This window comes from Ceratotherium simum, chromosome X (assembly GCF_057802395.1).
Source record: "Ceratotherium simum simum isolate JZ-2026a chromosome X, ASM5780239v1, whole genome shotgun sequence".
In the NCBI taxonomy this organism is placed as follows: domain Eukaryota; kingdom Metazoa; phylum Chordata; class Mammalia; order Perissodactyla; family Rhinocerotidae; genus Ceratotherium; species Ceratotherium simum.
Window position 1 is genome coordinate 15110479 of NC_141940.1, and position 23370 is coordinate 15133848.

A 23370-nucleotide genomic window follows, 5' to 3' on the forward strand; every position below is an offset into this window, starting at 1 on the left:
TGAATCTTTAGTATAAAGTATGAGCTTTCAAAGAAATGTCTCATCCCTTCCTCTGGGGGTTGAGTTGGAGGGATACTTCGTTGGAAAATAGGAAATGCACTGAAGACCATTCATAAACCCATTATTTGTCACACTATTTTTTGTAGGCTCATTCAGAGGAAGCCCCTCAACTGTAAGCTCCCTGTAGCATGAATATTTCTTATCTCAAGTTTTATTCTCAGTTCTTAGTTCAGTGTCTGGAACACAGTGGAATGGCTGAATAACGGAAGGCTGTACGATTGAGAAGGATGAAAGAATGGAGTGATGCATTTTGTTATTACTTGCTTGTATCTAGAGTCTTAACCGTGCTAAATTGATTCACATTAACAGTCAACTAAATAGTGAAGCTCTAGTCTGGACCTGAGGCCATAGTCAACCTGGGCATTGGGGGCTAGAGAAAAAAAAGGATGGGTATCCATGCCCAAATCCCACCCTCTCCCATCCCTACAGTGTGCTCTCCAAAGCGGAAAAGGCAAGTTCTTAAGATGTCAGGCCACTAGACTCTTCCTAATGTTAGAGCCACCACATGGCAGAGAAGGGAGAGCACTGTCTCTCCCTGGATCATAGGCAATGCTTTCCCAGGAGTTCAGCTAGCCTGGACATCAGCAGGATTTGTCCAGCCCCACAGGAAATATGCTTAGATTGCCAAAACAAGAGGCAAGAAGGGCAGGGGTGTGTGTGTGTGTTTGTGTGTGCATATGAACACAAGTATGTGAGAGTGTCTATGTATACATGTTTTACTAGGATTCTTCATTAAGACCATTTAAAGTCTATCTTTCCTCCGTTGTGGTAGCCATGTGACCTTATACAAGCTGCCTAACTTTCTCTGAGCCTCAGTTTCCTCATTGGTAAACATAAGATTATAATACCTGTCCTACATATTATATTGGCTTTCCAGTGTTGTTTTGAGAATGAAAATCAAAATTAGATAACGTATGTGAAGCAATATAAAACTGTAAAAAGCTATACAAGTGCTAGAGGAAGCATTCATCATGCATACATACTAGGCAGTAGCAGAATTAACAGCAACAAAGTATACTGGCAGACCATTTTCCCCTAATTTGTGATTATTGTTTTAATGAATAGACCTAGCAAAAACATTTATCAAAATCGAAAAGGAACAGTCGAGGAGGAAAATGTCATTCTTGTCTACTTATTCATATAGCTTGGACTGTAGTCTCAAGCATCAAAGATTCCTTGAGGGTGGGGAAGCTAATCTCCTTTTTGTACTTGTGTCTGTACCACCCCCACTGGGGGCCAGAAGACAGTGACAAGACTGCCACTCTATAGGAGGCAAGAGCCCAAGCATGGTTCTCACTACAGACTGACATCCAGCAGCTTGTTAATTACATATTTCCATTAAGGGGATGAATCCCATTGTCTTTCTGGATGACAATCTCCCTTTCAATGCATAGATGTCTTATTTTGTTCTGCACTCCTTAGCAACCCAGCGACTGTGTTCTGACACTTACACTTCCTAACTAGTCTTGAACAATCATGGATCTTGCTACACTTGAGTTTTTTCCCCTTAAGTTTTTAACATAAAAAAGTTTAAAAAAGAATTACATTAACCGGAAACATAGAGAAACAACATACCTTTTCCATGGCAGCTAACTTTTTAAAGCCTGATCACATCAGAATAGGATTGTCATTTGTCTTTGGAGCACAAATCAAAGAACAATCGTGCAAACACACCCAGAGTTGACTTCTACAGGCTTTCTTTGGCAAGGAGACTGCATTGCCAGATGGACTCCTCCAGAAGGACCTGTTTACACACCTCACAGAGTTCTTTTCTACTTAGAAAAATATATGAGATGGCAGTCACAAAGAGCACAATCCAGGGAAAAACTGAAGAGGATGGAGATTTGAGAAAATGAAAGTTCCCTAATTTTCTTCAGAGTCAATAACTCCAAAACCATGCCTGATTGTCTAAAACATTTTAGTGGAGTACAGCACATACAAATATCTTCCCCACAATTCCCTTGATAAGTTTTACAACTCCAGAAGAGGATGTGACAAAACACCACAGGCATGAGATTGAATTTGAAAGAACAGGTACATGTGTAAAAGGAAAATGTTTATTCTGGGGAAAGCTAGAGAAGAGGTAGCGAGGAGGCCAAGATTAAGGAAAAAAGAATGGTGACCATGTGAGGGGACAGCCATAAAGTCAAACAGGAATGAATACTTGAAAGTTGGAACCATGTTTGTAAATTGGTTTATAAAATGGATAGGGAGCTGGTGAATAAGATGGAACACAGGAGTAGTGTAATCGTGAAACATTATAAGTCCCTGATTTAAAGCAAAGAAGTTGTAGGCCAGGTGTTACTAATTTCCCCCAGATATCACTTCAGCAAGGTCGTTAATCTTTAACATTTCATTGATTTTACTCTATATCCACCAAGTACTCTTTGAAGTGCATACCATTGCCCGGGTACATGTCTAAATAATGCTGTGGACTGTATTGCTCTGTTCACTTGCATATACATAATGTTCCTGTATCACAGCATGCACATAATCCTGAAAAGAATGAGAGAAAATGCAGAATGACTGTTAGTTTTCTATTGTTGCAGACTTAGTGGCTGAAAACAGCACCCGTGTATTATCTCACAGTTTTCATAGGTCAGGGGTCTGGGCATGGTTTAGCAGGGTTGTTTACTCAGGGTCTCACCGGGGTAACATCAAGGTGTCGGCTGAGGCTGTGATCTCATTTCAGGCTTGAGGTCCTCTTCCAAGCTCACTGGTTATTGAATAATTCAGTTCCTTGTGGTTGTAGAACTGAAGCCTTCTGCTCCTAGAGGCTGCCTGCTATTCCCTGCCATGTGACCTTCTTCACGACATGACAGTTTGCTTCCTCAAAGCCAGCAGGAAAGCAATTCTCTGGCTTCAAACTTCTCCCTCCAAGGAATGCCTGGACATTCTTTAAAGGGCTTGTCTGATTAGGTCAGGCCCACCCAGAATATTCTCCCTTTTGATTAATTCAAAGTAAAATGATTTTAGAACTTAATTACATATGAAAAATTCTTTCACCTTTGCCGTAGAACATAACGTGATCACAGGAGTGAAAACACATCACATTCACAAGCCCCGCCCACACTCAAGAGGAGGAGATTACACAGGGCATGTATACCAGGGGACAGGAATCTTGGGGGCTGTCTTAGAATTCTGCCTACCACAGCTAATTAAATGGGAAATTTCCTTTCCGCCTACATTTTCTTTGCCCACACTGAATGATCCATAAAGACATTTTTTTACAAAGTGTATAATGAGAACTGAGATCTTTCTAACATTTCTCTGTGAGTTTTATCTTAATGAAGCTTTAAAACCATTCCCAGGACTGTTTTGGTCCCACACAACTCTCTCTGTAGAAACTCAAGCTCTCAGACCTTAGGTCTCCAAATTAGTAAAGGGCAATTTTGCAAACACACCTGGAGTTGACTTCTATAGGCTTCCTTTGAGAAGCAGATTGCATTTGGCCAGGTGGAATTCTCCAGAAGAACTTGCTTTCACACCTCAGAGTTTTTTTCTACATAGAAAAATATAAAAGATGGCAGTCATGGAAACCACAACCTAGGGAGAAACGGTGGAGGGTGGAGATTTGAGAAAATGGAGGAGAGTAGTGATACTCACACGGTAAGGAGTAGCGGACCTAACTGGGGAATGGCCAGTGTAAGTGGCTAGTGAGGCCAAAGATGGCACAAGTAGAAACATGGTAGGCAAGGAGGTTCAAGGGTTCACTATCTAGGGCTCAAGAATCTCAACGAAAAAGTCCATCTCAAGGGGCAGTTTTCAACAGGTGGGCAGCAGGCAAGACAGCCAGCTCTCATCTCTTCCAGGGAGATTTAAATCATCCGATATTCATTTTGCATGTTATATACTGATGCCCCTTTACTTTCTGTCTCATTGGATGTTGGTATTAAGCCCAATAAAGCTATTTCCTTCCCATCCTCCTGACACACTCACACATACATGTAAACAGTGGAGATCGTGGAGCAGCAGCCTGTATAGTGGTTAAGCAGAGCACGTCTAGATTCAAAGTAGATCTGAATGTAGATTCCAGCTTACTAGCCGAGTGATCTCAGTTAAGATATTTTACCTCTCTGTATCTCAGTTTCTCTAACTATAAAACAGAAATAAATAAGCTAATCTTCCAGGGTTGATAGCAGATGTAAATGAGATACCATAGAAAGCTTCTATTATGCCACTTGTCACATATCACATGGAAGCTGTTCCTATTTATAAGTAGTATTACTCTTTTCATTCTTGTTATTATATGAAAATACCTTTTAGGTAAAGCTCGGAGAGAGCTCAGAACTTGAGAAGAGGAACTGCCCGTGTTTGGAATAACCTGGGGCAGAGGGCAGATGATAGAAAAGACCGGTTGTCATAAAATGAGGACCCTTTGTCTTCTTTAGTGCTTAAATAGTGTATGGCCAGCATCCCGACTCCCTGTAGCAGAAAATCGTCTCTGTTGAATGACAGAGTGCCTGGGTACTTAGGGTGTTAGTATCACTGATTGAAGGGTTTGTTCTTATCATCATAAATGTCAAGATCCTGGTGATATTTTTTAACTCCACAAACATCTTTTACCTGCCTTTTGGCAAGTGGGACTAGAAAACAGAATGAAAAGAAAAGAGCAGAAATACTTTGGAGTTTTTTCCTCAGTCATTTCTAATCCTAATAATTTTCTTTGCTGTAGTTGCAGTTTTGCTTGGTCTCTTTAATTTATTTCCCCCACTGAAATACATAATGAAATGCTCCAAGTCTTCATGGTGAGCTCTGTGGCCAGGGAGCTGCTGATTAGCTCACTTGAGGTCATGGGTGTTTTTGTCTAACTTACATGGCAGATATTGCAGAGACTTCTAAAATTTGATAGAGACATCAATTAACAGTCATAGTCAGATGACTATGGAACTGGAGGAAGAAATGAAACCTGCATTTGCTTTTGCCTGTTCTCATGGCCACCTTGATTCCTTCATGTACACTGATCCCAAAACAACTATCTGAGATCACTGTAATAGACAAAATAATTTTAAAGAACATCGAGGAATATTCTTGTACCACTGTCCTTTGTATAAGGGAAGGGGCAAGAAGGACTGGGAAGAGATAGACCCTCCCTTTCTATAAAATCAAAAGGAATATTTTCTCTAAGGAATAAAATGAACTCTAGCTCCCCAGTAAGTGACAGAATTCCTTTGCTTAATTTAATAAGTGGGTAATATTCATCCTATCTTCTCATATGAATACCTCTGTGTTGTAGGATTTCATCACAAAACCCACTGTTCCTTGTGGCCTCTCAGGTACCTTATAACTTGAAATTTCATGACTTCACTTCCCCTCACGCTAGATTAAAATAAGTTCACCGTTGTCCCCAAAGCCAAGCCGCTTCTTGACTAGATGACCTAACAAGTCTTTCCTCATCACTTCAAGTGAAAAGGTATCTTTATTTTTAACTTCAAGGAGAGACCACAATATAACACCCAGCCAGAGTGGGCCTTTTATCACACAGCACTATGTTTAAGCCTCTTGAAAATCAGTGTGAGCTCCTTGAGGAGCAGTCAGAAATCTAGGTAATCTATAGCATACCCTCCACTTTTCTAGCCAAGAGAGGGGAAGCAGAGCGGAGGATGAGGAAACTCTGTCCAAAAGAGTCAAGAACATCATATTATTTAGTCCGATTCCACTTACTGTGCAATTGGACAAAATGAGGCCCAGAGAAGAGAAGTGACATGGTTAAGGTCATGCAGCAAGTTAATGGAAGAGTGATAACCATCAAGGATTAATAACAACAACAATAGCTAACATTTATTGAGCATTTACTATGACTTAAGTACTGCCTTGGGAGCTTGTCATCTACTTTATGATGGTTTCTTCTTAAAAGTATATCAAACAGTAAGTTGGTTTATGTATACCAAAAATCAACATAAGTTACTATTTTCGAAGTATGGAAGTTGTGATGTTTTTAACTTCAAGGTTGAGAAAGAGTACAATATTTCCAAACTATCTAGTTGTCCAATGAGACCTTGACATAATATTTTAAGACTAGTTGTTGTTATAGCAGTACTGCATGCCCTTGAGAAAAGGAGAGAGGGGGAAGAAAGAGCAAGATTAAAATACGACAGTTTTCCCCCCTCCTCTCTCCACCTCTTCACAACAATTGTCCCACTCCTTAGAGGTAATCACTTTTAAGAGTTTCTCATGTATCCTTCAAGAAATAAACTCGATATATACAGGTATATAGATACATGTATGTTCTTTTATACAAATAAATTACACCCTACTCCTAAGACTTTGTACTTAATATTTATTAGACATTTCTTCATATCAACAAATAGATTATTCATTTTAATGGCTAAGTATTCCATTACATGGATGCACCATAATTTATTTCAACAGCCCCTTTTTGATGCATATTTAGGCTATTTCCAGTTTGTTAGTTTTTTGCTATTATAAATGATGTAATGAATATGTATATGTATATGTGTATGTGTATCTCAAACATGCAATTATCTTTAAGGAAAATTACTAGAAGTGGATTTTTTGAGTCAAAGAGTACCCATCATTTTAATTTTCACTGATCCTGCTGGATTATCCTGTAAAGAGACTGCCCAGCTTACCTTCTTACCAACAATGTGTGAGCATGTCCATTTTCCTACACCATGATTAGTACTGGCTCTTTATCCAACTTCTTAATATTTGACAATCTGATGAGGAAAATAAATACCATCTCAATATTGTTTTAACTTGAATGTCCTTAATTATAAATGAGATTGAGCATCTTTTCTATCTTTATTATCAATTCATATTTTTTTCTATGACTGTTCATATGCTTTACCTAGTGTTTTCTATTGTTATTTCACTTTTTCACATCAATTTTTAAGAACTCTTTATATATTTACAAAGTTAACCCTCTATTGTATGCATTGAAGATATTTTTCCCACTTATTGAATTTTTAAAAACATTGTTCACGGTATTTTTTTTTCATGCAGAAATTTCATATTTTTATATAGTCAAAGTTATCAAATCTACAATTTCTGGAGATGTATCTATATTTCTATATATCTACCTATCTAGCTATCTAAATTTACCCATCAAGTTAGCCTTTAGAGAATATGGAATAAATTGGCTTCTAAAGATACTGAATGGGATCTTTTTTTTTAATTTTTATTTATTTATTTTTTGTGTGTGTGAGGAAAATTAGCCCTGAGCTAACATCTGTTGCCAATCCTCCTCTTTTTGCTCAGGAAGATTGACTCTGGGCTAACATCCGTGCCCATCTTCCTGTACTTTACATGTGGGACACCTGCCACAGCATGGCTTGATAAGCAGTGCGTAAGTCCACGCCCGGGATCTGAACCTGCGAACCCCAGGCCACCAAAGCGGAGCACACAAACTTAACCACTATGCCACTGGCCTGTCCCTGAATGGAATCTTTATTTTGAAAGTAAGGGGTTTCTTTGTGGGGGAAAAACATGAAAAACTCACAAGAGTTCTTACAATCAGGAAAATGATCGTGACTTTAGTGCTGTAATTCTTTGTATTTGAACATCATTAAATCACAGTCCAGTATTTAGTGGTGTATACTTTAGAAGAGAGAAACTAAATGTCTCTTATGCCATATATCTAGGCACGATGGACAATATTAAGCACTTCTATATATGTTATAAACTAATGTCCTGTGAGAGAGGTACAATTACGATCATTTTTAAGATGGAGATATTGAGGCACAGAGAAGTTAAATATTTGCCTAAGGTTACACAGCTACTAAGTAGCAGAGCTGGGACACAAAGTTTTTTAGACAAAGAACAAAGGAGTTTTTCTGACTCCAGGTCTAGTGGTCTTTCAAGCAGACCACGGTCAACAAATATTTGAGTCTATTGCGTTAAAAAAGCTGCCCCTGTCCTTCATAAGCTTATAGTCTAATAGGAAAAACATACAAGTAAACAAAAAATTATAAATACAAGCAGAACAGTAGAAGGAAAATGGATTTTGACTTTGGGGATTGAGAAAAAGCTTCACGGAAAAGAAATAATTGAAACTATGTATTGGAGAACGTGTAGAGAGAAAACCAGTAGAGGATAGAAGAAAAAGACATTTTAGGCAAAAAGAATACAGCAGGAGCAAAGGCTCAGAGGTGATACGTAACCAGACCAAAGGCTGCACTGTAAGGTAAGCTTGGGCTGGTAAGCTGGATCTTGGATACAATGTAAAGAACTTTGAATTTTTTTTTTCTGTTTCTTAGGAAATATGAAATAAACTCATCTAATTGTTAATTTGTAATGACATATAATGATCCTTTTTGGTAATCAAGAGTCTATTAACCTGTGTGTTAAGAAAATAGTTTGCAAATATATAAACTGCCTTTGCACAAATGATAGAAACAACTATGGAGAAACACCACCCTCCATGTCTACAGGAATTTGAACTTCCAAGTGACTTTCACAAATTTTCATTCCTTTCAGAAAATAATGGCTAATACATAAAGTGCTCATTCTATGCCAGGGATTGTTTTAAACATTTTGCACATTTTATTAACTCATTCAATTCAGTATTAATTCATTCCAATCTCAAAACAACCCTTGAAAGCAGGACTATTATCTCCACTTTACAGATCAGAAAACTGAGGCATGGAGAGGTTAAATAATTTGCCAAACTCAAACTCAGGTTTCAACCTTAGGTAGTCTGGCTCTTAGCCACTGTTAACCAGAGTCTGCTCTTAACCACTGTTTTATACTGTCTACTTATGAACCATTGCAGGGGGGTGCCTCCCACATGGCTGACATATGGGTCAGCTGACCTGTGCTTACATGCTGCCACTGGTCAGGCCATTCTGTTATAGCAGAGTGGAGGTCTTCACAGAGTCTTGAGATATATTGCACCCGAGCCAGCCTCCCTATAACTTTGAACCAGCACATTCCATCAGCCCTAACCCCACTGTGGTAGCCAGAATGGTCCACCAAAGATGTCGATGCTCTAAATCCCGGAACGTGTGAATATGTTATGTTACACGGCAAAAGGCAAAAGGGACTTTGCAGATGAAAGTAAGGTTAAAGACCTTAAAATTAGGGAGATTAGCCTGGATTAACCAGGCCAGGTCAATCTAATCACATGAGGTTTAAAAAGCAGAGAACTTTCTCCAACTGGAGGCAAGAGAGATGCAGCAGCAGACGTTAGAAAGACTCAAAGCTTGAGAGGAACTCAACCAGCTGTTGCTGAAGGGAGGCCACGAGGAAAGCATGAGAAAGAATGAAGGCAACATTTAGGACCAAAGACTGGCCCCAGTTGACAGCCAGCAAACAAACTGAGTCCTCAGCTCTAGAACCACAAGGAACTGAATTCAGCCAACACTTTAGTGAACTTGGAAGCAGATTCTTCCCGAGAATCTCCAGTAAGGAGCACAGCCTTGCTAGCATCTTGATTTTTGGCCTTCAAAGACCCCGATCCGAGAACCCAGTCAAGCATACCCAGACTTCTGACCTACAGAACTGTGAGATAATAAATAGGTGTTGTTTTAAGCTGCAACATTTATGGTAATTTATCATGGCAGCAATAGAAAACTAATACAGTCTCCTCTTCCCAATTTCTTCACATATTCCTGACACCAGAGCTTCCATCCTCTCACCATCAGTCTACCTCATTGGATCATACTCCAATTTTTCTATGACTCTTTGGAAAATACAATGCCTATTGTCACCACCTGAGCCCACTGAGTAATTTTAGTATCACTTAAGAGTAGGATAAAGCAGACATTGCGCACCTACTGACGAGATGCAATGGGAAGTACACTGCAGGACCCATGAAATAGTCTTGCCAGAAATGTCTATAAACTGCATCTGATCAAACCTTTAGAGCTAGTGCCAAGTGAATAGGAAATCTGGGGGATAGAGGAACAAGCAAATGGCACCACAAGAAAGCAACCAGAAAATCCAGAATATAAGAAAGGACAACTGACTTTTTTTAAGAAGACAATGGGAGTAATTGAGGAGAAACTCCTCGAGTTTAAAAGACATTTGAGAGACATTACAAACAAATGTAGGGAACCTTGGTTACATGCCACTTCTAACAAACCAATTGTCTTTAAGGCAACATGGGAAATTTGCATATGGACTGCACATGAGATGATAATAAGAAATCATTGTTTATCTGGTAGGTGTGATAATGCCATTGTGGTTATATAAGAAAATGCCCATGTTTTTTAGAGATGCATACTGAAGTATTTAGGGGTGAAATGACAGGAGGTCTGGAATTTGCCTTAAAATACCCCAGCAAGACAGCTAAAGGAGGCTAGCTGAAGCAAGTAGCAAAAAGTTAACAATGGTTGAATTCAAGAGAGGAGTATTGTGGCTGTTCATGATATTATTCTCTCCACTTTTGTGTATGTTTGAAAGTTTTCATAATATGAGTGTTCTTTAAAATGTAATACCCATAACTAAGCATGACACATGAGTTCAGCTTGTCTCTGAAGAGTTAGTGGGGCCATCACCACCCCTGACCTGGACAGTGCATCTTTATTAACATGTCCTACATGCTTCTTAGGTTTTTGACAGCTGCCTTACAGTACTAACACAACCAAAACAGTGTTTTCCCGTTAATACCAATAGGTTCAGTCTTCCCCAAATTTGTACTTTTGCAATCTTCTGAACTTAAAGGAAAACTTTACATTTATTTTGTTTAAATATAATTTCATCCAATTGTTTCAACCTGTCAAAATTTCTATAATGCTTTTTAGATTTATGGCATATATAAATTTGCTAGGCATAGTTTTTATTACATTTTGCCAATTATTGATACATATTTGAATAGAAGATGGTCAAAGACAACGCCCTAAAATGTCTTTCTCCAATAATGACCATTCTCTAGAGAAAAGTAACAATATCTTACATTTAAATCTAGAGGTTATAGATTTATAGATTACAACACGCTTTCACATACATAATCAAATTTAAACCTCACATCTAGCCTTTGAGTTGTTCCATTTTTATAGATGAATGAACCAAGGCTCAAAGAAATTAAGGACGAACAACATTTCTTAAGGTGATTGGACAACATTTAGAAGTTAACAAGGGCCGGCCCTGTGGCTTGGTGGTTAAGTGCACGCGCTGCGATGCTGGTGGCCCGGGTTCGGATCCCGGGTGCGCATCGAGGCACCACTTCTCCGTTCATCCTGAGGCCGAGTCCCGCATACAGCAACTAGAAGGATGTGCAGCTACGACATACAACTATCCACTGGGGCTTTGGGGGGAAAAAAATAAAATAAATAAAATCTTTAAAAAAAAAAAAAAAAAAAAAGAAGTTAACAAAAAAGATGTGTAAAAAGCATAGAGGGGCGGGCCCCGCGGCTTAGCGGTTAAGTGCACGCGCTCCGATGCTGGCGGCCAGGATTCGGATCCCCGGCCCGCACTGACGCACCGCTTCTCCGGCCATGCTGAGGCCACGTCCCACGTACAGCAACTAGAAGGATGTGCAACTATGACATACAACTATCTACTGGGGCTTTGGGGGAAATAAATAAATAAGTAAAAAATGTAAAAACAGAAAAAAAAACAATTAAAAAGCATAGAGGTGTCTATATGTATGAAAGAGAGATTACCTGAGGTGTAGTTAAGCAATTAAAGATGAGAAGATAGACAGATGTAGAGATTCAGACTCTTCAGCTGGAAGAAAGGAGCTGGTGGGAAAGAGCTAGATCAGTTCTCTGTGCTAGCCAGCAGGGGGCACAGAACATTCACAAATCTATTTCCTCATCTGTAAAATGGGGTTAAGATCCAAACTTGCAAGTTTCTTGATAGGACTAGATGAGATCATGTATGTAAACCATGTCGCATCAGTGCTAGGCCTGTGGTAGGCACTCAGTAAGTGTTACTTCCCTCTCCGCATCCCCCAATACCTTGACACTTCTAGTGCACCAGAATCAGACTTCCTTTTTCTAAACCTCTTAACTACTACACTATAATATTAAAATCCTCCACTTAGAGGTTCCCTATTGTTAGGTTTGTAACAAGCAGGGGAGGGGGTAAAATAATCCTTGGACCTTGTGCTTTCTACCACAAACCTTCTTCCTCTTATGTTTCTCCCCATTTTTCTCTCATGGCTATTTTTCCCTTGTCTCCATTTAGCCCCTTTCCTGCTGGTTCGTAGTGTTTGAAGACCATCAGAGCATATTCTTCAGGTGTCCTTTAATATTGATCTCTCTCTCTCTTTTTTTTTTTTTGGTAAGGAAGATTAGCCCTGAGCTAACATCTGTTGCCAATCCTCCTCTTTTTGCTGAGGAAGATTGACCCTGGGCTAAAATCCACGCCCCTCTTCCTCTACTTTACATGTGGGACGCCTGCCACAGCATGGCTTGATAAGCGGTGCATTGGTCCGTGCCTGGGATCCAAACCTGTGGACCCCAGGCTGCCTAAGTGGAGTGCACAATCAACCACTATGCCACCAGGCCAGCCCTTGATCTCTTTTTATTTCATGTTTACAGTGATTAAAGCTTTTTTTTCTGTTCATTTCCTCACTTGATTCTCATAATAATTTGATTCACTGAGGTGAAATAGGCAGACCAGTGGTCTGATCCACCGTTGAACAGATAAGGAAACTGAGGCTCAAAGAGGTACACGACTTACCCAAAGTCACATAGCAAGTAAGTGGTAGAACTGAAACAAGAACCAAGGTTGTCTGACTCTATATCTTCCTGTACTGGAAATATGACGCCAAGTCATCAACTGTGCATCAAAAGCCACACATCAAAAGCCAAAAGGGCACCACTGAAAGCTACAACACAATCATTTTTTTCCTAGATAATGTTCATCACTTTCCCTGAGGAAAATCCACACGATGTACTGGTGTCCTACGCAAAAGCAAAACTAACACATTCCTATAGGAAAGCCACAAACATCTGAGATGCAAAATGCAACTATTCTACTCAATAGACGGATAATCATTTTGGAGAAGGCTATTTCCAGCATCATTATAAATGTTTCTAAAATTTTTTTCTGTGCTTACAAAACATGGTGCTCTGAATAATCATTTTCTCCCTTTGTACCATGTTGCATTCTGCAGATATTTTTCTTTAACCCTGTTTCTAAAAGGACCTTTCAGAAGTTAATGTCTGGAGTAAGATTTGCTTTCAAGATGTGAATAAAGTAGGACAGTCTTAGGTCCTTTAGGTCAGTTGATCAAGTATAAAGTCCAATATCTTCTGACATAAAAATTTGCTCAGCATATCCTTTCATATTAATGGGAAAAATAAGACTGTGGCTACATGAACCAATATTTAATCTTTTCTGATTTTATTTTCTTTTATTATAATGATTAATCTCTTATTGGAATAAAGTAACTCTGAGGTCATTGAAAGTGGCTATAATATTCTCAAACAAAATATTTTTACTAATATTCTACCTAGTTAAAAAAATTGTGAATAGCATTGAGTTTTCTTTGAAAGAATGGAATAAGTATTAAAGGATCAGCAGTATTTGTGCAAATATTCCATTCAATGGCTGTGGCAATGGGTACATTGATAAAGTCCTCTCCATGGAACAGAATAGAGTAAAAAAATGGACCTGTGTATGCATGAAAATTTTGGTACATGGTGAAGGTAGCACTTAAAATCAGTGGGGGAAAATGGGCTTTTCAGGAAATTGTGTAAGGACAGTTGGATATTCATTTGAGAAAATAAAACAGTTAGATCCCTATCTCATACCATATGCAAAAGTAAATTTCAGATGGCTTAAAGACCTCAATATAAATGTAAAAATATTTAATGTTGTATGAAGATATAGGATGATATTTTCATATTCTTAAGGTGGGAAAGACCTTTTAAAGCAAAACCAAAATTCCTAAGTCATAAAATACAAAATAAGCAAAGCTGATTACATAAAACTTTAAAAGTTTCGTACATAAAAAGACACAATAAGTAAAGTTAAGAGGCAAGTGACAGACCATCAAAAATATTTGCAACATATGTAACAAATAATTGATATCTGGAGTATATAAAGAGTTCCAATGAATCAATAAGGAACAAAAAAATAAATAAGTCATATGAACAAGGAATTCACAGAAAGGGAAACCCAAATGGCCAATAAACATATGAAAAGTTGTCAAAACTCACGAATAATCAGAACATTTTAAAATAAAATAATGAGATACTAACTTTTATATTTATCAAATTGGGAGCAATTAAAAATTTATAATATCCATTTTGGACAAAGTTATAGGGAAAGGGCATCTATACGCTATTGGTTGTAATGTAAATTGATTCAGCCACTTTGGAGGGAAATATGGCAATATTTTAGACATGCATACCCCATGACCCAACAATTCCACTTCCAAATAGGTACGCTAGGGAAATATTGATACATATGTGCCAAGGAGGATGGCCCAGGATGTTCACTGAGACATTGTTAACAAGAGTAAACACTGGAAACAACCTATATATCCATTAGCATAGAAATGGTTAAATAAACTGTGGCACATACGTACAATGGAATACTATACAGCAGTTTAAACGGAACAGGTAAGTTTTTTTAATAAAAAGAAGAGGGGCTGGCCCCGTGGCGTAGTGGCTGGGTTTGGTGTGCTCCGCTTCAGCGGCCCAGGTTCATGGATTCGGATCCCAGGCATGGACCTACACCACTCATCAGCAGCCATGCTGTGGTGGCAACCCACATACAAAATGGAGGAAGATTGGCACAGATGTTAGCTCAGGGTGTATCTTCCTCAAGCAAAAAGAGGAAGTTTGGCAATGGATGTTAGCTCAGGGTGAATCTTCCTCAACAAGAACAAGAGAAGAAGAATGTAGATCTATATGTGGCAATAATGAAGGATATCCAAGATATATTGTTAGCCTAAAAAGCTATTTAGTGAAGAACATATAGAAAACAGTTGCTTTTATATTTAAAAAATCATTATATATGTGTATATGTACATATGATTTTGTAAATGCAGAGAAAAATGTCTGAAAGGAGATGCAAGAAACTGTAATTGTGATTACTTTTGGAGAATGGGGTTGAGGCAAAGTCGGAAGGTGACATTGGTATTATTAGAAGCTTTTTATGATGAGAATGTTTTCATTTGGTGGTTCTATAATTTTTTAAGTGGTGAGAGCACTCACTGCAAATGATGCTACAACGTCCTAAGGAGGTCTGCCCACTTCCTTCCCCAGTTGAGAATAACTGAACTAAAAGGGGAAGGAAGGGGAAGCCTCTAGGGATACTTGAAGCCTAGAATCCATGCTTCATAATGAAGCACAATGGCAAGAAGCCCTGCATGGTAATTTCAATCTCTCCCTACCCCTGCCCTAGAATATCTTCTTTACCCTACTCCTTTAGATTAGGACGTTGATTCAAGTAGACCCTAGTATAAAATACAAATGTGTCACCTACTAGAGAGTAAGCTCCATGGGGGCAGAGACCACGTCTGTCTTAGTCATCTTGGTGTCCCTGATTTAGCACATTCCTTGGTACCTGGATGTGTTTGCCAAAAAATAGCTCTAACCTAACAGTATCTGTGTCCCTGTCATTTATTGCCACAAACAATTTTGTTCTAGGTTTAGCACATTTATTCAACAGATATTTATAAGGTCCTTCCTACGTGCCTGGCACTGTACGTTAAATATTTTATATGCAAATGATGAATGAATAAATGAAAAAAATCTTATCAGCATCCATTAACACAATAGCATCTAAGTGTGTTCATTTATAAGCTTAGCTAGCTGACTGACAGGAAAGGAACAGACAACTAGGGCCATAGCACAGTACACAAAGACTGAGGGAAAGGAGACCTGAGTGACCCACTCTGGGAGGCCACAAGAGGAGAGGCACTGGCCTGGAGGCAAGCCCTTTTTTTAGCACCTCATTATTGATACCACGAGCAGAGTAACACATAGTCCTTCATGTACATATTCATTCGACAACTTACTGAACACTTAGTCCCTGCCCTCAAGGAGAGCATATGGCTGGGGAGTGGAATGGAAGGAATGTGGGCTTTGAGTCAGGTTAATAGTATTGTGAGTTGGGAGATCCCAAGCCAGTTGCCTGACCTCTCTGAGCCTCAGCGAAATGGGATGACGAGGCCTCTGACAGAGAGTTATTTTGCAGTTTTAAAATACTCTCTTACAAAATGACCGGTACTTAGCAGGTGTTAAGTAATTGATAATTATAATTATTATTGACCTAACGGCCTTAAAACCTTACATCCTAGCCAGGGTGGAAGTAGGAAAAGGGAAAAGATACTGAGATGATTACCTCTAAGGCAAGGCAGAGTGAAATATAAGCTACCATTGAGAAGCAGGACTCAAAATTGCAGACTAGAGGAAAATATAATAGTTTCTAACTAACTATGGGGATTGGGGAAGGCTTCCCAGAGAATATGGCATTTCAAATTGGGCCTGAGAGGATGAGGGGGATTTCCACAGGTTGGAAGGTGGAAGATATGTGCCCATGCACACCCTTGCCCTATAAACACAAAGCTATTCCTGTACTTGACACAGAATGGGATTGGTTAGGAGGATAAAGCCAAGGAGAGAGACACAGTTAAGCTTATGTCTCTATAACAGCAAACATACATTTTGGCAGCGAATAAATGGATCGTCATGAATCACTTGCTTTGTCCAGACTCAGGCGAAGAAAATAAAAAAAGAATTGGAGCTGAGTATCGGGATAAAATCATCTTACTAGAAAGATGGTTTTGATTGTGAGACAATCTCCAAAGGAAAAGAATCCTTTGCTCATGCATTCCAGTAACTAGAAAATATCTTGGATACATCTGAATCTTTTGATTGCCCCATTGAATGAAAAGTCTTAAAACAGGAATGGAGAACGTTCCCCTGACAATTGTGCTCTGGCAGTCTAGACAGTAGCGCTGCCCATACACATTTCAGCAATTTGTACAATAAACATAAGCTAAATCTTATTGCACAATTGGACTTTGTACTATATGATGGCCCGTACCTGAACTGTCTCATGGGTGTACATTGCCCGATTGGATTTCAGGCTCTCTGATGTGAGGAATACTGTTGTGTGTCCTTCTCAGAATTCAGCACCATCCTAGGCACAAAGTCTCCTTACCTTGGGTTTCTCCACTCAATCATCTCTCCAGTCCTTCCAAGTCTTCATTTTTAGGTGATAAATTTGAGTGAAAACAGGACCCGTATTAGCTCATTTGTAATTGTTTTCTGGGTTGCTGATTTCAGCCCCTGAGTTTATAATTGTCAATTGAACAGAAAATGGCATCAATTTTTGGCTCCTCTACAATATGCAGCAACAGATTTTCCTCTAAGACCCAGAGAGGAGTGAAAATATAGCATTTGAGCAAATCCCTAGGGGTGGAATACCCCCAAAGTCACATAATGTGACCAAACTCAAGAACAGAAGGGGGTTGCTTTATATGACCAGGATTGGGTCATGCCAAAGGCCTTCCTGCAGCCCCAAATCAAAGCTCTGCCTTGTGCATGTTACTAACCTGTGAGCCTGGAGAGAAAACCAGCTCCCCTTCTGCCCTAAAGGGCGGTCTCTGTTGTGTCCTATAGTCCTTGCCAGTGGCTGCTGGGAGGGCCAAGTAGGGTCCCTGAACATTCCTGTAGTGGAATTGATTGAGGAATCAAAGGGTGTGGCTTGGAGGAGGGGGTCAGAGTGTGATTTGTCAGTTGTGAGAAGCCATCTTTTAGCCTCCTCCTCTTCTTTTCCAGAGGTTGACTGCACCTTTAATTAACTGTGGAAACTTGTCACATGGGAACTTGTTAAAAATGCAGAATCACAGGTTCCCCCTTTAACAAGATCCCCAGGTGATTCATATGCACAATAAAGTTTGAGAATCCCTGCATGAAGTCCTCTGAGCCTGTTTCCTCTTCTGTTAAATGGGCTTGAGGACACCAACCTATCTGTGAGACCGGCTGTGGATAACAAATGAGATAACCTGGGGCAACAGCGTGCTGGAGCCATTGGTTAAATTTCCAGGAATTTTGCGGGCCAGTTGTTAAGCTGTTGGTAGTTTGAAATCGGGCTATGGTAGGAGAATTTGCAGACCCTACAAATCTGCAGACCCTACAAATGAGAGATTGCGTTTATTTTTTAGAGACCCAGTTTATCTGCACTCCACTATAGGGGCCTAAAACAGGTGAAAGCCAAGACCCATGGGCTGGGAGTCTGCCGCATCCAGCACGTGAAGGACACTTGCAGTTCCCTATGGGTTTTCAGAAGCAGGGCCACCAGCTTGAGTTTGGCCCTAGGTCCTGGATACCAAAACAGGGGAGGTAAGGGCACCAAAAGCCAGGCTTCCCAGAATCGACCAGAGTCTCTCCATTTGGGCTCCCCTCCAGTTCCTTGGAGCCTGCACTTCACAGCTGGAGCTCATTACTGTATCCCTCACCAGTTAGCAGCTCAAAGGCCTTGCTCTGTTCAACTGCAGAGGGTCTGCACTTTGGCAGCAAAGGAAGCCAGGCCCAGCACAGCGCCACTGGGCCCTGTCCGAGGAACCTTTGAAAATAAGTTTTCAAATCATTAAGGAAATGAAAATGAAAAACAAACTGTGAGAGAGGAACAAATCTGCTTGCTAGCCAGCTTACCTAACGCACACAGCGTATTAATGGGACTTTAAGATCACACCAAGAAGAAAGAAGCATTTAGCCACGCGGCTCTCCGGTTCACACAGGGCAAAGATGAACTATGTGGCTGTGGAACATTCGTAAGCTTCAATATCTTTGCAAGACGATGATCTGTTTCTCAGAGGTACCATAAGCATTTTGTGATCCTGAGGTTGCTATGGTGGCTGCTTTTGTGTTGAATAACAAACTACTATATAAACTTGGGCAAATCTGCATAAATTATGTCTGGCCTATGGTTCCGTGGCTCTCTAACTCACACACCCTGATCTGTAATGGAAGAAACATGCTCGAACACAGGGCAATGGGGCATGGACATATGTTCTGACAGTAAAGAGGTTTCTCAGGTAGTTTCAAGTGGGCTATTTATTTCCCTCTGGCTAAGCGGCCATTGATTGCCAGCACACCTTTTTGGGAATTATTTTGCAAGCATTTTAGGACAAAGGCTAAGATGAGGAGCCCTTGGTATTTTTCAGATAATACAAAGCACTGCCTAGTGAGCATGTTGCCATTTTGAGGTACAGAAATATAATAATCTTCTTCTACACACATTCAGTCCATATTTGTGATAAATGATGTTTTAATATAAAATAAAACCCCCGAAACTTACCACTATATTGTTTCTCTGTCTTTTATCTCTTGCCTCTCTGAGCCACAACATTCCATGGAATCCAGAATTATATTATCACAGCCCAACTTCCTTTTGTTCAAGCAGAACACATTGTAGTTCTCTGAAAATAATACAATATTGTCAGTTCCAAGCACCTCCCCACTTCTACCCCCACCCTCTTTTGGTGCTATTATTTTTCATTAAAAAGTTGCGGTTGAACACAATGCATATCTACTTGTAGCTAGTTTGCAGCCTACGCAAAAGGGGTTTAAAGAGTGCCTCAAGCATATTTCATAGACCCCTGGCTCCTTCCTTTATCTCAGTCATTGACCAGGATATGACATTTTCCCAGAAGCAAGATAACTACATTCCAGTTTTCACAGAGCAACATCGTGTTATTCTGTACTTTTTTGTCCTGATCTCCAAGATAACACCTAAGCCATGAACATTTTACTCCCTTCTGGAAATGCAGCCAACCAACAATCCACACAAAGGCAACCTCCAGCTGGGAAAGCCACTCGCATCTCAGAGGTGAGTGGAGTATGGCGATGAGTCATGAGAGTGTACAAATGGCAAAACCAGGTGTCTGGGTTTCCAAATGATACTAAAGGATCTCCCTAACATCAGTGGGACTTGAGTGGGATTGAACTTCAGCTCAATACCAACTACGACAGGGAGAAGTGTACAGGCGGTTCTGATTTTCCTTTTGCATTCTTTCAGACAGCCAACTTTTACAGAGGGTAGCCACATGATTGGAGCCTGAGATTTCACTTGGCCTTGAGCCACCAGCACTAACACATGTCTAAGGACTCACAGCTGCCTCACTAGTGGGCTCCCAGCACCTCCACTGCAGATGTGGGCTCTTCAGGCTGTGCAATGTCTGCTTCTCAAGCTTCCGTGAAAGAGAGGGCTAGACACAGAAAGGACTGGATGGATGTGAACTCCAACAAGTGCCTACACACAGGTAGAGGACTGGAAGCAGACCAGGCTAAACTCTACACTGCTAGGCATTAGGCAGGTTTTCCAGGGGAGCAGCCTCTGACTGACTCCTGTTGGTCCCAATTCCACCTCTCCAAACTCAAGCCATGGGCAAAGGAACTTGACCCTGGAACTAATCAATGCCCACCCCAAGCAAAGCTTGGGAAAGTTCCTAAGCTACATCTTTTTCAAGAGATTAAGTCAGTCAACTGGAAATTTCTAATAATAAGCACATTATAATCATGAATGGGCCTTGCCCCTTATCTGAGATGTCATGGTATCATCTGCAAGCTGGAGGGTCAGCACACATTCCAGTACATATGGCAAAGGAGATCTGAGGTCTAGTTCTAGCATGTCACTGACATGCTAGCTAACTTTTGGCAGGTCACTTTTGCTCTCTGTGACTCAGTTTTCTCATCTGCATAAGAGGGAAGTTGGATTAGATGACCTCCAAGGCCACTTCCAGTTCTGATATTGAGTGAGTCTGTGTTGCACACACTGGCTTACAGCTAGGCTGCCCCAGATGGTTATTAGAAGGTTCTCTTTCTTTCTGCCACGTGCCCACCTCAGACCAACTTGCTATAATATAAGAAAAGACTCAACATAGGCTGGTGGCAGCAAGAAGCAACCAGCTCAGCCCACACAGCAAGAACATTTGCCACCGCATGGTATTTTCTCAGCTAAACAGATTCCAGACACATCTGCACAGCACCTAAGACACAAATCAGCAAGGAAACATATGAACTTCATGGGTGGCCTTCTCAAGATGTTCAAAAATGTTCTAGGATACAAATTCACCAGGTCTATCCCCACTCCCAGCCCCTAGAAGGCACAGGATCCCTTTAACACCAGGCCCTGCCTTGGTTGCAACAACGCATCAGCCCAGAGTCTTTAGTCACCTCGTCCCCTAAAATCAACTTAGCTCTACCCCTTAGGTCCTAGATCTTGGTCCCAGGCCACGGTATGAATTCTCTCCTAGCCACAGCTGCCTCTAAAACAACAGCTGGGTGTAGAGCCTGCCTACAAGAAGTCTGGTTCTAGCTATGTCGCTGACACACTGGCTACCATTTGGCAGGTCATTTTTACTCTCTGTGACTCAGCTTTCCCATCTCTATGATGAGGAAGTTGGATTAGATGGCCTCCAAGGCCACTTCCATTTGTGGTATTGAGTGAGTCTGTGTTGCAGGATATGCCTCAGGCACGAAGGAGGGGCATGCGGACCCCGGCCGAGAAGTCAGGAGGCCCAGGTTCTAGTTGTACCTTTGCCGCTTACTAGCTGTGGTTGGCCAACTTGTTCGGATGGCAAAGAACTTGGAAGTCGTGGGGACCTTTGTGGCACATCATAAAATAGTGACAACCATTTTGCCTGCAAAAATATTTGGCTTTATTATATGTGTACATGTCTTTGTATCAAAATAATAATAACAACAATAATATCAGTATCTGAAACATTTTTAAGAAATTATTTATTTCTAAGTTTCTATTCTATTCATTTGCTAGTTCCTTGCTCATTTTTTCATCTACAAAAAATCATCTGTACAAGGCCTTACCTGATTGTTTCCCTGTTCCTGCCCCTCTCCTGCCCCATCACCAGTCTCCCACTCATTCTGCCAGCTACTCTGACCTTCGTTGAGTTCCTAGAACATTCCTAACATGCTCCCTCCTCAGGGGCTTTGCACTTGCTGTTTTCTCTGCCTGGAATTATCCTCCCTTTCACTTCCTTCAGGTCAAATATCACCTTCTCAGAAGGGCTTTCCCATCAAATATTTCAAACCCTGTCCACACTTCCTATGCCCTTTGCCTACTTTTTTTCTCCTTAGCCCTTATCATTGACATACCATCTATTTTAACTATTTATCTTATTTATAATCTCCCTCCCCCACTAGAACGTAAGCTCCATGAGGGTAGGGATTTTTGTCCTCATTTTTTTTTCACTGTTGTTTCCCCAGTGTCAAGAATATTGTCTGGAACAGAGAAGGCACTCAGAAACTGTGTTTTGGATGAAGGAACGAATAGTAGCAGGCACTAAATGTTTAATAAATATTTACGGGAGAAAAAAATGTATAATTGAAAAACTATATCAACAATCTGCAAACTGCGAAAAGCTCCCATTATTGTCCCTGTGCAACTGACGCTTCAGTCCAGCTCTGGGAACTCCCGTGATCTTCAGGAGGGGAGTCTGGAGCCCTGGGTGTAAATCCTCTTTCTCCATATTGTGTGTTCTGACTTGGATTGGCCAATCCTGTCAGCTGCCTTCCCAATCACTAATCTACACTTCTGTCTGGAAACATCCAGCGATATGTCAGAACACAGAGTCTTTTGGAGATAAAAGTAACCACAGAGAACGTTTCCTGAGCACCAGGCTCCGGGCTTGAACACATTTCTGGCACTATCACCTTATGAGATGAGTACTGTTTATCCCTGTTTTTCAAGTGAGGAAACTGAGCCTCAGCGAGGTTGTTTCTTGCCCAAGTACACACAGTTAGAAGTGGTCAAGGGAGGCTTTAAATCCAGGTCTTAAACGCTAAGCTCTAGCCTCCTTCTCTCTTATCTCCCATTGTCTGTCTCCTTCCTGCTGTTTCAAGTTCTCTTCCCCACCCCACACCCTGAAGCCTGGACATTTGTGTTTGTGGATTAAAATATGTAGATGTGACCACAACGATGTGTATATTTGACAACTGCAAACAGTCTATTTCTCTCCATACGCAGAATTAATAAGGCTGGTGCAAGTGAAGAAAAATCAGACAGAAAAAAACCTATGTTCAAATTCAGACTCAGTCAGTTTACTGGAGCAAATTACGTAATCTGGGCCCCGGTTTCTTCAAGTATAAAAAAGAGGGATACAGCACTGGCGTGAGTATAAAATGAGATAATATTTAGGACTGGGCCAAGCCCAGTGCCTGGCACCTAACAGCAGCTAAGTAAATGCTGATTTCTTTCCTGCCTTTTAAGCCTCAAATATGAGCATCCTCTCCTTTGTAGTTACTTCCAGCCTCCAGGACACTGCTGTGTGAGCCGCAGCGAAAAGAGAACTTCTCCACCTCTAGGGAAGATCTGCTTTTCCCTTTTTTTCATTTGCTCGCCCTGTCACTTTGATGGCCCTTATATGAGAGGTATGGAATTTCAAGAAGTGGAGATGACCTAAAAAAAAATCAGACT

The 23370-nt window shown here is 40.5% G+C and overlaps 1 long non-coding RNA gene across 2 annotated transcripts in view; it reads right to left on the reverse strand.

Moving 5' to 3' along the window:
* The window catches only part of LOC147911749 (uncharacterized), a 190738-nt gene that overhangs the window by 88137 nt on the left and 79231 nt on the right, over positions 1–23370 (reverse strand). The window contains exons 6-9 of one of the 2 annotated variants that reach the window (XR_015550666.1): positions 19234–19354; positions 17486–17600; positions 6654–6740; positions 3070–3562 (exon numbers count right to left, since the gene is read on the reverse strand). This is a non-coding gene — a long non-coding RNA (uncharacterized LOC147911749). Of the gene's footprint in view, positions 1–3069; positions 3563–6653; positions 6741–17485; positions 17601–19233; positions 19355–23370 lie in introns of those variants that run through there. The other variant, XR_015550667.1, reaches the window with a different exon arrangement.